The sequence below is a fragment of the Limulus polyphemus genome, unplaced genomic scaffold, assembly GCF_000517525.1.
Source record: "Limulus polyphemus unplaced genomic scaffold, Limulus_polyphemus-2.1.2 Scaffold4684, whole genome shotgun sequence".
Classification (NCBI taxonomy): Eukaryota; Metazoa; Arthropoda; class Merostomata; order Xiphosura; family Limulidae; genus Limulus; species Limulus polyphemus.
The window spans coordinates 29573-41142 of NW_013670294.1; positions in this window are offsets into that span (position 1 = coordinate 29573).

An 11570-nucleotide genomic window follows, 5' to 3' on the forward strand; every position below is an offset into this window, starting at 1 on the left:
TGCTGAAGACGTGTCACCTGAAAAAGCCACTGTCAAAGAAGAAACCCTACCCGGTTTTGAGAAGGGAGACAGTGAAGCCCTTAATGAAGATACTGCCACTGATGTGACTGTTACTGATAATAGGACAATTCCCGATGGAGCATATGAACCCCACGTGAAGCAGAAGCCAACGAGATGGAGACCAGTATGGAAGAAGATACGTCCCATGAAATTAAGAGACTTTGTTGAATTTTAATTTTTGTGTTTGTAGTGTTTGAAAATTCTGTTTATTTAATTAAGTTATTGTTAATTATCTATTGGTCCAATTTAAGTGGCTATTGACGAACAATACTAAGGAAGGGTCACTGTTACGACAGCTGAAGTCACGTGACGCTAGTAACACGTGATGATTATCTAGAAGATTCACGAAGAGAAGAGATGTACGCTTTTATAGTATATAAGCCGCCAAGTAAAGTGACGGCAAGAATATAGTTGCAGATAAAGAGATTGAAGGTATAGACACGGAGAATCGAGTCAAGCGGGCACCGTAAGTAAAGTGCGTGAACCGTTGTGAATTATAGCGTGTGTTGAAGTTAAAGTGACTGTGGAGATTAAGTGTATTACAAAGTTGAATTGAGAAAGAATAAACTAGTTTCATTTGAGAAAAGACTTGCATCGCTGAAGTTCTTCAGAAAGAGTTTCTACGGAAAATTAACAAACAAACACAGACGTAACAGTATTTTCTTCTGTTGTAGCTCATCAAGGTGTTTATGTTACTGCTGGTTCACAGATATTTGCAAATGTAAAATTTAAGTTCATCTAAAATATGCTCAAGTGGATCAAGGAAACTGGCTGAAACTTCATGAACACTGTGTGTTGTTTGTTAATGTAAGGTAATAAAATGTCCCAACCCTCGCCACGAAAACGTCTCACAAACCATTGTACCTCCCTCAGTAACTTCCACAGGTACAATAATTATCTTACAGATACTGCAATAACATGAAAAACGATAGAAAATGTTATGAATAACTAAATCCAGATTTTGACTGAACTGAAAAAATAGTCTGACCACAATAAAACAAACTGCAAAATACTTGCAACAACGTAAATCAAGTGACAAAACGTGTACAGGACAATAGACAATGTTATTATCAAACTTTTAAGAGATCTTGAGTCAAAGATAGATCTTACCAAAATATAATGGAATTCTTGAGAGAATGTTCATGAGACTGAGAAACTTGACACCTGTATGGTCAATAGAGTAGCTTCATTCTGCTAGAGTGCATGTAATACCCATGTCAGTTGTGATCATTTCATATGCAAAAACAGGAAAAGCATGGCTTATGGGTATTACTGAATTTTTTATAGTTAATCTAAAAATATATATATAATATTTCAAAAAGAGGAATAACTTATGAAACTTTGTAACAAGGACATATGCAGGTTAGCTACATACCATAATCATTTCTTCTGTTATAATACCTGTATACATGACTATTATATGTGAAGCAGTTCAAAACTTTAGGTGAACTAAAATAAAAATAATAGAAATATTAATTAATATTTAATCAATTAATTAATTAATATTAATAATTGTGTATCACATACCTTATATTTCTTTCCATTTACTTCTAAGCTGACCCAGCTACCTCTATCTTTAAACTTGAAAATCCAGTAATTTAGAAACAAATCTATTTATCAGTTATGCATTTGTGGTAACTAGTTCTTTTTTCTATGACACAGATTCATGCCCTGTTGCAACAAAACACACTCTGCGCTTTGGGTTTTTGGGTGGATTCGTTAAATCTCACTTGAAGTCAGAGAAGAGTATCCCAAGAGTTGATGGTTGTTTCTGTTGACTAGATGTCTTCTTTCTAGTGTATCAGTTCAACATTAGGAATGGCTATGCTTATATATTCTATATGTATCTTTGTGCAAGGTTTGAAAACAAGTAAATCAATTTGTATTTCTCAAAAGAAAATCTAAGGCAGAACTCTTATGAATTTCTTTTAAGGATAACTTTTAGTTGTTATTATGCACAAAGCTACAAATAGGTCAATCTGTGCTCTGCTCACCATAGGTCAATACCCGATTTTCAGCATGATTATCCCACAAACATATTACTGACCTATCGAGCAGCAATGTTAATTTTACGAACACTTCAAGAAAACAACATTTACTTGTGCTCCATTACATTTTTAGAAATCTTTAAACAAAAACAACTTTATATCTTACTTTATGAGTATTTCAGGAATACTGAAAGCAAAACAATTTTCGTACTACTTTATTGTAATTTAAAAAACAAAACACATTTAAGTCAAATCTCTTTTGTCTGTTCCAGTAAATTATAATTTTAAAAACATTGAAATCAAAAGATCTTTCATACTTTCTGTATCACATCCTTTGAAAAATCAAAGCAAAACAATTTTTTAAATTTTTGCACAGAAGATATAGTTGTTATGCAAGTTCTTTACTGGATATGATTATTAAAATACAATGCACAGATAAAGATTAATGTCTTCAGTTTTTGGTAAAACACTATGAATAAAATAAAGTTAACTACTTTTGAGTATAGGAAGATGAAGGTTAATATTTGCGTTTCTAATGTTGAGTTTGTTTATGTGTGTGTACATATATATATATATATATATATATATTTGTGGGTAATTATAACTGCTCAGATACACCTTGGCATCTTCTCTTATAATTCGTCATTTGGCACTTGGCCTAGGCCTCTGTTCAATTTGTAACTTGGATCTTGCAATGATATATTTAGTACACAGATTGTTGAAAGATGTATTGTGTCAGAACTCTCATCAGCACTATTGCTAGAAATTCTGGGCAGGTAAGATGCCATTGGCAGGGTAAGATTAAACGAAAGACAGGATAGGCAGTTGAATATGAGCCCACAGTTTTAGGATACCCACACTAGTTATGCTTTATAATAATCGTCTTAGATAATCTCTATATTGTAAATTTTAAAAGCATTATATTTCGTAAAAAGCTGTTCTGATGGCCAAAATTTAAATACAAAAATATTGTTTGTTTGTTTGAATTTTAGCACAAAGCTACACAATGGTTTCTAGCGTTGTTTCATACCGCTGTGCCACTGGGTGCATACAAAAGAGAAGGCTTCTGGAGGACTGTGATCTACAGAACTAAAGTTTAATATGCTCGTTATTGTCTTAATATGGCCCTGCTGATTGGGTTTCTTCACTGAAGTTGATAATATTACCAAAGAAGTGGATGCTCCAATAACGATGTCTGCAGCAGTAGTGGTGATGATAGTGGTCAGTGTGATCCTCAAAGCTGACGTTGAAGAAATAGATAATGTAGATATTGCAATGAAGGATGACATACCTGGAATATTTTCTGCTTCTCAGTGGAACTCAACTCCAGGAAGATCTTTGGTTATGAATTATGAAGTGATCCAAATATAGGAATAAACATATGTCGTTTTTGGGCTTGTAATTAACATCTCAACCTCCAAAAGGGGCACTTTACCAAACTGCATAACCTGCTCTTCTTCGTTGTTGTTTCCGTTTTCACTATTGGTGGCATCAGTTCTGCTAGTAGAGTTAACTGCACTGGCTGTGCACTAGACACGTTGAATTCTATCAATGTATCAAAGAGAGATATGGTTCTCTGAACTCCTTGACCATGAATGGCTCATATATCAGCATTTCTGAGATTGGAAAGGCAGCTGTTATTGAAAGCAGTCAGAACGGCTCTATGATTCCACAGTAGTATGGTGGTGACCTTTAAAAGTGCATATATACGAGATATATTGACCACAAGCATATATTAATCCATAGGATCCCCTTCAGCCATTAGGGAAATTAGGTCAAACCCAGGAGTCTTGTGGACTGCTGTATATACCTCAAAGTCGTTTAAGCTGCCAAAAAGATAACTTTCTCCTTTCATTTTGAGATAGAGTTCAGTAGTTAAGGAAGCAAGATGAATAAATGCAAACTTGTGCCAATTTAGGTGAATAAGGTAGCCAGAAGCACCAAAAATATAAGCTTTATATAAGAAGCCAATACGGAAAATAATTATTAATAAGAACATCTGAGTGAAATCCAAGGCGTTTGTATAACAATATGTCAACCACATTATGTCAGCTATATCCAGTGCCAAGGAAGCCTTTTGCCAAACACAAGGGCTTTTCAAGCTGTCTGAGATATGAAAGACATAGTAATGGTTGAGACACTGAAGAAGAGTATATTAGTGGTTCACCAGCTCGTCTGGATAATGAGCAGGTTATTTCAATAAAATATTAATCAATAACAAATGGTGTTAAATTAGATAATAACATAATGTTAAAAAATCCCTACCCTAATTCTGATGTGTTTTGACATAAATCAATTTGATAAAAATTTACACTTCACCATCTCAGTACAGTTCACACTGTAACAATTGTTGTGAAGCATTTGTTAATATAGAGATCCTGGAATGGGTCAAGCAACAACAAAATCAATAGTAGAAGACTGTGTTAGTAATTATTAATATAAGAACTTCTGTGTGAAAATCAAGAAGACTGTATAATAATATGTCAACCACACTGTATCTCAACCTGATTTTGATTGGTCAGAAGTTCAGCTAGAAAGTTAGGTTTGAAAACTGTAACATCCAGTTACAACCAATTTCTTCAAAAGCAGATTTTAAATATAAAATGTAAAAACTATTGCTCTTGTTAAATGTAATTTCTTCAGCTATACGTATGTCCATGCTTATATTGGCTGTAAAAATGTCTTTTAAGCCTGTGAACATTTTGGTCCAGCAGTCTTCATATAGGACATATATTTGATCATCATATGACTGTGCTTCTCATTGTGTGTTTACTAAACGACTTTTACGGACTTACAATGTTAAATTCCAAGGTTTGATTGTTCGTGGTTGACAGAACACAGATAGTCCATTGTACTAAAACAACAACAATAATCAAACGACTACAGCCAATAAGCCTTTAATAACTGCTTTCTACAGAGAATTCTACTTATGAATATTTTAATTTGATCCAATTGAAAATAATTTTCACCAATATTGCCGAAACGTCGGATAAGACTATTGCGTAAAATATACTGTTATCTTTGTCTTTCCGGTGAAAAATATCACAATGTTCTGAACAAAGAGATCTTGGTGTAATGTTTGATCAATATTTTAAGCCATCAATACAGTGTGTTGATGTTTAACAACATTCAAAAATATTGAATGTATGTCTAAAGGTGTTACCATTTCATTGTACAGGACACTGGTTAGGCCACATTTAGAATATTGTGCTCAATCTTGGGCTCCTTACATTAGGAAGGACATTGAACTGTTGGAAAGGATTCAGAGGAGAGTTAGTAGAATGGTGCCTGGGATAGAAGGGTTGTCATACGAGGAGAGTCTGAAACCTCTCAAATTGTTTTCCATTGAAAAAAGAAGCGTTAGGGGTGAATTTGATTGAAGTGTTTAAGATTGTAAGGGGAATTGATAGTTTTGATGCATCATCTTTTTCATGCTTAACAGTGAAAACAGTAGGAAAAGGGGCCGCAAATATAAATTTGGGTAAAATAGAAGTCATCTTCATCTAAGACAGTTTTATTTTTCTAACAGGGTGGTTGACCTTTAGAATGGGTTGCTTTCAGATGTTAATTTATTTATTTCATATTTTTAGTTTAGTTTAGAGGATGTGACAGCCGAAATGGACCAATAGGTCCCTTGTTGTCCCCAAACATTATGTTATGTTATATCTCATCTCCCAAAATTGAAAATATTATTTTACCAGTATCAATGAAAGTATCTAATGCACCGTATCTCCCTATGCTGCAACATAGGTCAATAATTAAAGTACATTTTACTTCATATAACACAATCTAAACATTTAGATCAAATTTTCCTTTTCCATTACTTTATTGCATTACAATTATACCCTCTGCGTTTTTTATTCGTGTATGTAGTGTTATTATTGTAGTTTTTCTAGCTTACATATTTTATTGTTGTTCTCCAGAAGGAGTTTTCACACCATGCAGTAAAAGTGAAATAACAGAACCTTGTTAAAAAATCAGAACAGATTTCCCACTTTCCAAGATTTGTCCTAAGATTCCAGGATCTATGGCTCTTGAAATAGATTTTTCATGCAATTCCAGGATCCCGGACTTTCTACAAATTTGAATAGATTTCTAAAACTTTGTCAGGATTTTGCCAATTTCCATTTAAATAGCACAGAATAGAAATAATAATATTTTTTTTTATCACACTTCGAGTTTAAATTTTCTTACAGGCTCTCCCCTTTAGCACGGACTCTAGTCCTAAACCTAGCCCTGTAGACATTGGACTGATTTTGAGTTCCATACATGAGTTCTAGAGCAGCTACCAGTGCTCTATAGTTGTGCCTGTTGTCTGCTGACAACTGTCCAAGTATTTACAGTGGTTGTCCCTTAAAGCTCGTTGCCAGATATACTGCTTTCTGCTCCTCTGTCCATCCATTCATCTCTGCCAATAGCTCAAATTGTGCTCTATATGATTCTCACAGTGCCTTCCCATCGAATTCCTGTGGCTTCCTTCCTACTAGATCACCCCTATTGCTGACATTCATATCTGGAATGTGACTTCTAACAGGACTGAAGATGTTTGCATTAGGGCTTAGCTGGAAGGTCTGGAAGGGGCTTCCTGTTGTCTGGGGCTGATTAGGTCCATGGCTAATATATCCTCCCTGTGTAAAAGACAGTAAATCGTCCTTTAATGTATTTAATTAACTTTGAAATTTACTAATATTTTCCATTTGTATTTAGTGTTTCCTTTCTTGTTCCAGTTACCACTGGTGCTGGTTTTCTTGCCAGGGATGTAGTCTATCTTTTTGTTTGTTTTCTCGTTCTTCTTGTTTCGTTTCTTTTCCTCCAACAACTGCTGTAATCTCTCTTATTGTTTATTTTGCTGTTCGAGCTGCCACTGTTGCAGGTTTTCTTGAGAAAAAAAGAAGATGGAAACGAGAAGAGGCAAATTAAACTACAACTTAGCAGATTTGATGGCAGCAATACAAGAAGAAACAAGAAGAACGAGAAAAGAAACAAGAAGAGAGAGATTAGAGCAGTTGTTGGAGGAAAAAGAAAAGAAACAAGAAGAGAGACAACAGCAGTGGCTTTTCCGTCCCACTCTCTGACACCATTTTTTTATGTATCTGCTTGTTTGTTAATTTCCGGTAGAAATTCTTTCCGAAAAACTTCAGTGATACAACTCCTCTCTTGGTTAAACCAGTTTATTTTTTCTCGATACAAACTTTTAGCACACAGTGATTTCAGAATCAGTACATTTCTGAACTTAACTACTTTTATAATACACGCTATAAATCACAGCGATTCACAATCTCGAAAACACACACTAGCTCGAAACAGAATCGTAACATACCCGGTACTCTCTTCATTCAGTCCCGCAGACTTTCCCTGCTAGGCTTATACACTAAAAAAGAGGGCATCCCGAACAAACTCGTTCTTCGTCGATAATTTATGATCATTCGAGAAATTCATCACGTGTTACCAGCGTCACATGACTTCCGCTGTCGTAACTCAACTTTAAATTATTCTTTTTTTTTGTAGTGTAGTATCAGAATCAGGAGGTGTCAACATACGACTGAAATACGCAATTACACATTCTACTCCCTTCCCACAATGGGGACAAGGAATTTTTCATATGTATGCATAAGCAAACACTTCTCTGGTTTCAGTTTCAAGCCTGCCTTTCTTATCTACTGAAAAACCTTGCCCAGGTTTTCATAATTATACAACTAAATTTTAAGATTGTCATCAATAAAGTGTAAACGTCTCTTCCTTTGCATCTTCTCAGTGTCAGCTCCATAAATTGTTTTAAAGTGTCATGTGCATTTCATACTCTGAACAGAATGATGCAAAATTCATACTGAACATCTCGATTGCTTAAAGCCATTTTGGGCCCTCTTTCCACATTCAGCTTAACTCTCCAGTAAATCGAAGCCAGGTTTTAAGTACTGAAACAACAGGTACTTCCAGTGTGCTTAGATATTTGCCTATTTGAAGAAGCAGAAATACATCAAAGGAGTAACTGTGTTCACCAGTATAAAAGCAATGCAGAATTTTGATATGCTCTCCTTCTTCCTGGGAATTACTATTGTAGATGAATAAACATTTTCTGAAGAATGTATGGTTCTGTGCTTTAAAATCCACGGTATTTCGATGCTGTTACTATCACTAGCACAACAAGTAAGTCAGCACAGTGGTTGTTGTGTTGGACATGCACCATACATATCTATGTGATGGTAAGTTTTGTTGTCCAGCCAAAGCAACCATCTGGTCTCTCAATCACATTGTAATATTATATATATAATCACCAGTTAATTATTTTTGGTTTTCTGAAAGCAATATCTTCAATCTCAGCTGTGTTGATGTAGAATCAATTCTAGATGGACAAATAATTCCAGTTTCTTCCATTTGGCTTATCGTGCCAATGACCATTTCATGGGAAGCTGAAAAGATGATTGTCTATAATTATAAACAACATTGGAACTGTGCCAACATTCAGACAGATAATTATTGGAGCAAATGAAGCCAGCTTTTTGAACAAGTGTCAATGTCTTTCAAGTATGTTGATTTTAACACTAAAACAGATGGCGACAATGTACTAAACTTATTCTCTAGTAAACCATGGAACACCACCTGTACATCAAGAGATTCTCTGACTCCTTCTTCAACATGTACTCATGAAGTCCATTGTCATTGAGTCTGATCTAGCTATCATTAGATGAATTTTCCATGGAAGTGCAGTTTACCTGCGCAGGCATAACTGTCTGATACTCTTCAAAGTAGTTTCATCCCTAAGATCTTAATATATGAACTAAGATTGGAGACAACCACTTTTATCTTATGGATGACATTACCTTGATATATTGAGAAATATGTCATGTTTATTCAATCACGATTTGCCAGAATAAAGTTTGTATGTATGCACTAATATTTTTACGTGGAGTGCCTACTATACTGCAAGAACAACCATAATTTTGGAAGCTTCTTATCAACCAAGAACTTAACATTACTTTTTGTATCTCTGGTGAGATCTACCAACTATCCAGGAAGTGAGCCCTTGCAGAGCTGATTACAAAACCTTTTAATTTAAGATGACCAATCCCCCCCCCCCTGGTTGGTGGCCACACCTGATCTGGGCTTTGTTAGTTTTTGGAGAAGAAACAGTGGCAGTCATAGCTTACCTTTGACCCTCCTGTATTTGTTGAGCAATTTTCATGTTTTGCCTGCCTTACCTGGTAACAAAGTATGTGTATTTTTGTTAGTAGTGGTCTACCAGCCCACAATCATAAGAGGTGCCCCAGTCCTTCATTTCAGAGTGTTATTGGCAACATTTATACAGTACATCAATAATGGGAGGTACTAGAAAGCTCTGACCTCTCACTTGTATCCACTACAGTTGTGTCAAGGATGTCTGCAGGTGGGTAGTCCTCAATGCAAAACTAGCTTTCCATGATGTATAAATTACATAAAGATGGTCTGCCCAAGATATGACCACTACAGCAGCTTGTGCAGGCTTCTTCCGCTCCTGAAACTTATTAAAAATATCATTTTGAACTTGGTCACCACAGACGCTACTTCCGTTAGAATGTTGTTGTTTCTAAAATCAGGTGATGTTACAGTTTCACTTATCAATGATAATATCATTGTATTCTGCATACATCATGGTTGGATATGCATCCTCGTGTAGGGGACATAAATTTTCCACACAAGTGGCCAAATTCTCTAAGCATTGAGCTTTCAACTCAGCTCAATAGATAATTTGGTTCTCCACTATGTCAAAACGTTGATGAAACTCAGCTACAACAACGTCCCAGTCACCAGCTTGATCCTCATTCAAGTGCTCAATTGAATCAAACACTAGTTCCTCAATATTCAGCATTAGTTATTGCACTGCCTGTCCCCGAATTGAGTCGTTCATGAACTTCAAATCCTTGTGTATTATGAATATGTTATAAATAATTTTGTTTGGTTAAAATCTTACTAGAAACTGTAAAATACAGATAAAATATTTTTCCAACATTTTTTGATCAATCTACCTAGTAAGTTAAATTAATAATTCTTTGTCAAGTGCATATAAAAATAGCGTATTTTAAGAGTATTAATGAAAGTTTACACTTTTTCACTATTTGCATTTACCATAACATTTTATTGTAATTTCTAATTATAAAAAAACTTTTCTATTTTATTGAAAAGAGCCTTGAGGGCTGGTCATTTTTTGAAATTTGAACTTAGCTGTAAAAGACGAAATGTTTCAAGATAATAACAAATATTGTCATTCAATCTACAGATAGATAGCACAATTCTGTTTGGAAGTAAAAGCTATGAAAATAAAAATGAAAGGAATCAGCCAGATAACAACAGTTTTACAAAAATGAAAGAAAAAACTCAACAAAATCTTTCCAAAAGAGGATAAAAATTCAATCAAAATGACACAATGGGGAGGACAAAATAATACCAATAGTTCATAGTCATATACAAAACTTTATAATTTGACGTAGTAAATGTCATTAATGATTTACAAATCAAACAGTTCCAGACATGTATAATTGCACTGCCAAGTTAATTCAACAACACTTTTAGACAACAGTGTAAAAGCTTCAATTATTATGGTATCTTATATTATGAAAATAACATCATCTATTATATATGATAGAAGCACATTTTGCTTTAGCAATATGGTTACTTAATTATATCCATCACATTATGCTTGATACACTGTGATGATTGGAAATATCATCATATTTTAACATTTCTTAACTAGTAAAGAATACATTTTTATTTGGGTATATTAAATTATGCATATATATCAAATTGTTGCTCTTGTAATTATCTTCTGTAGACATGGAGAATCTCCGTTTGTTTCAATAGCCATTCAGAGTCTACTTGAAAATCTAAAACAGTGCATTTAATAAAATTCATGTATATATTATTTTGTTCTTTACATAACATTTCTGAAACCTGTAATCCGTGAGTACTTCAATTTATCTCACGAATATTAGTGTATATGAATGCCACAAACTAAACTGTCAAGTTACATTTTAGAGCTCCGGCCAAAGAATAATTTTTTGCTGAATTTAGTTTTAATGTGTTTCATTTTCTAATAGAATGGTATACAGTTTATGTATCATGACCATCGTGAAAGGACACTTTCTGAGAACATGTTGAACTTACTGTGGAGAAGAGAATATTCCATCTTCTTGATCCATACACGGACCAGGAGGTTGATAGGTAGTTAGGAGAAACCAAGCTGCCACTACAAAACTTCTTCTGGATAATTTCTGCATACAGGAGCATAGGCTTACAAAGTTGGGTCATGGTGAAGATAAGCTGTCAACAGCTTCTATTGATTCAGTGATTCAGGGAAGCATTCAAGTGCCTTCCTAGCCAGCAAAGGACCGGAAGGTAACAGGGAAGATTATACTCTGCTGTATGGTGCAGAAGTGGTTTTTAGATCACATTCACATAAACACATTTAGTGATGGTGCATACATTGCACTAAGAACACTATTCAGAGAAAAACCTTCTGTATCAAGGAAAACTCCAGTAGAGATTTGT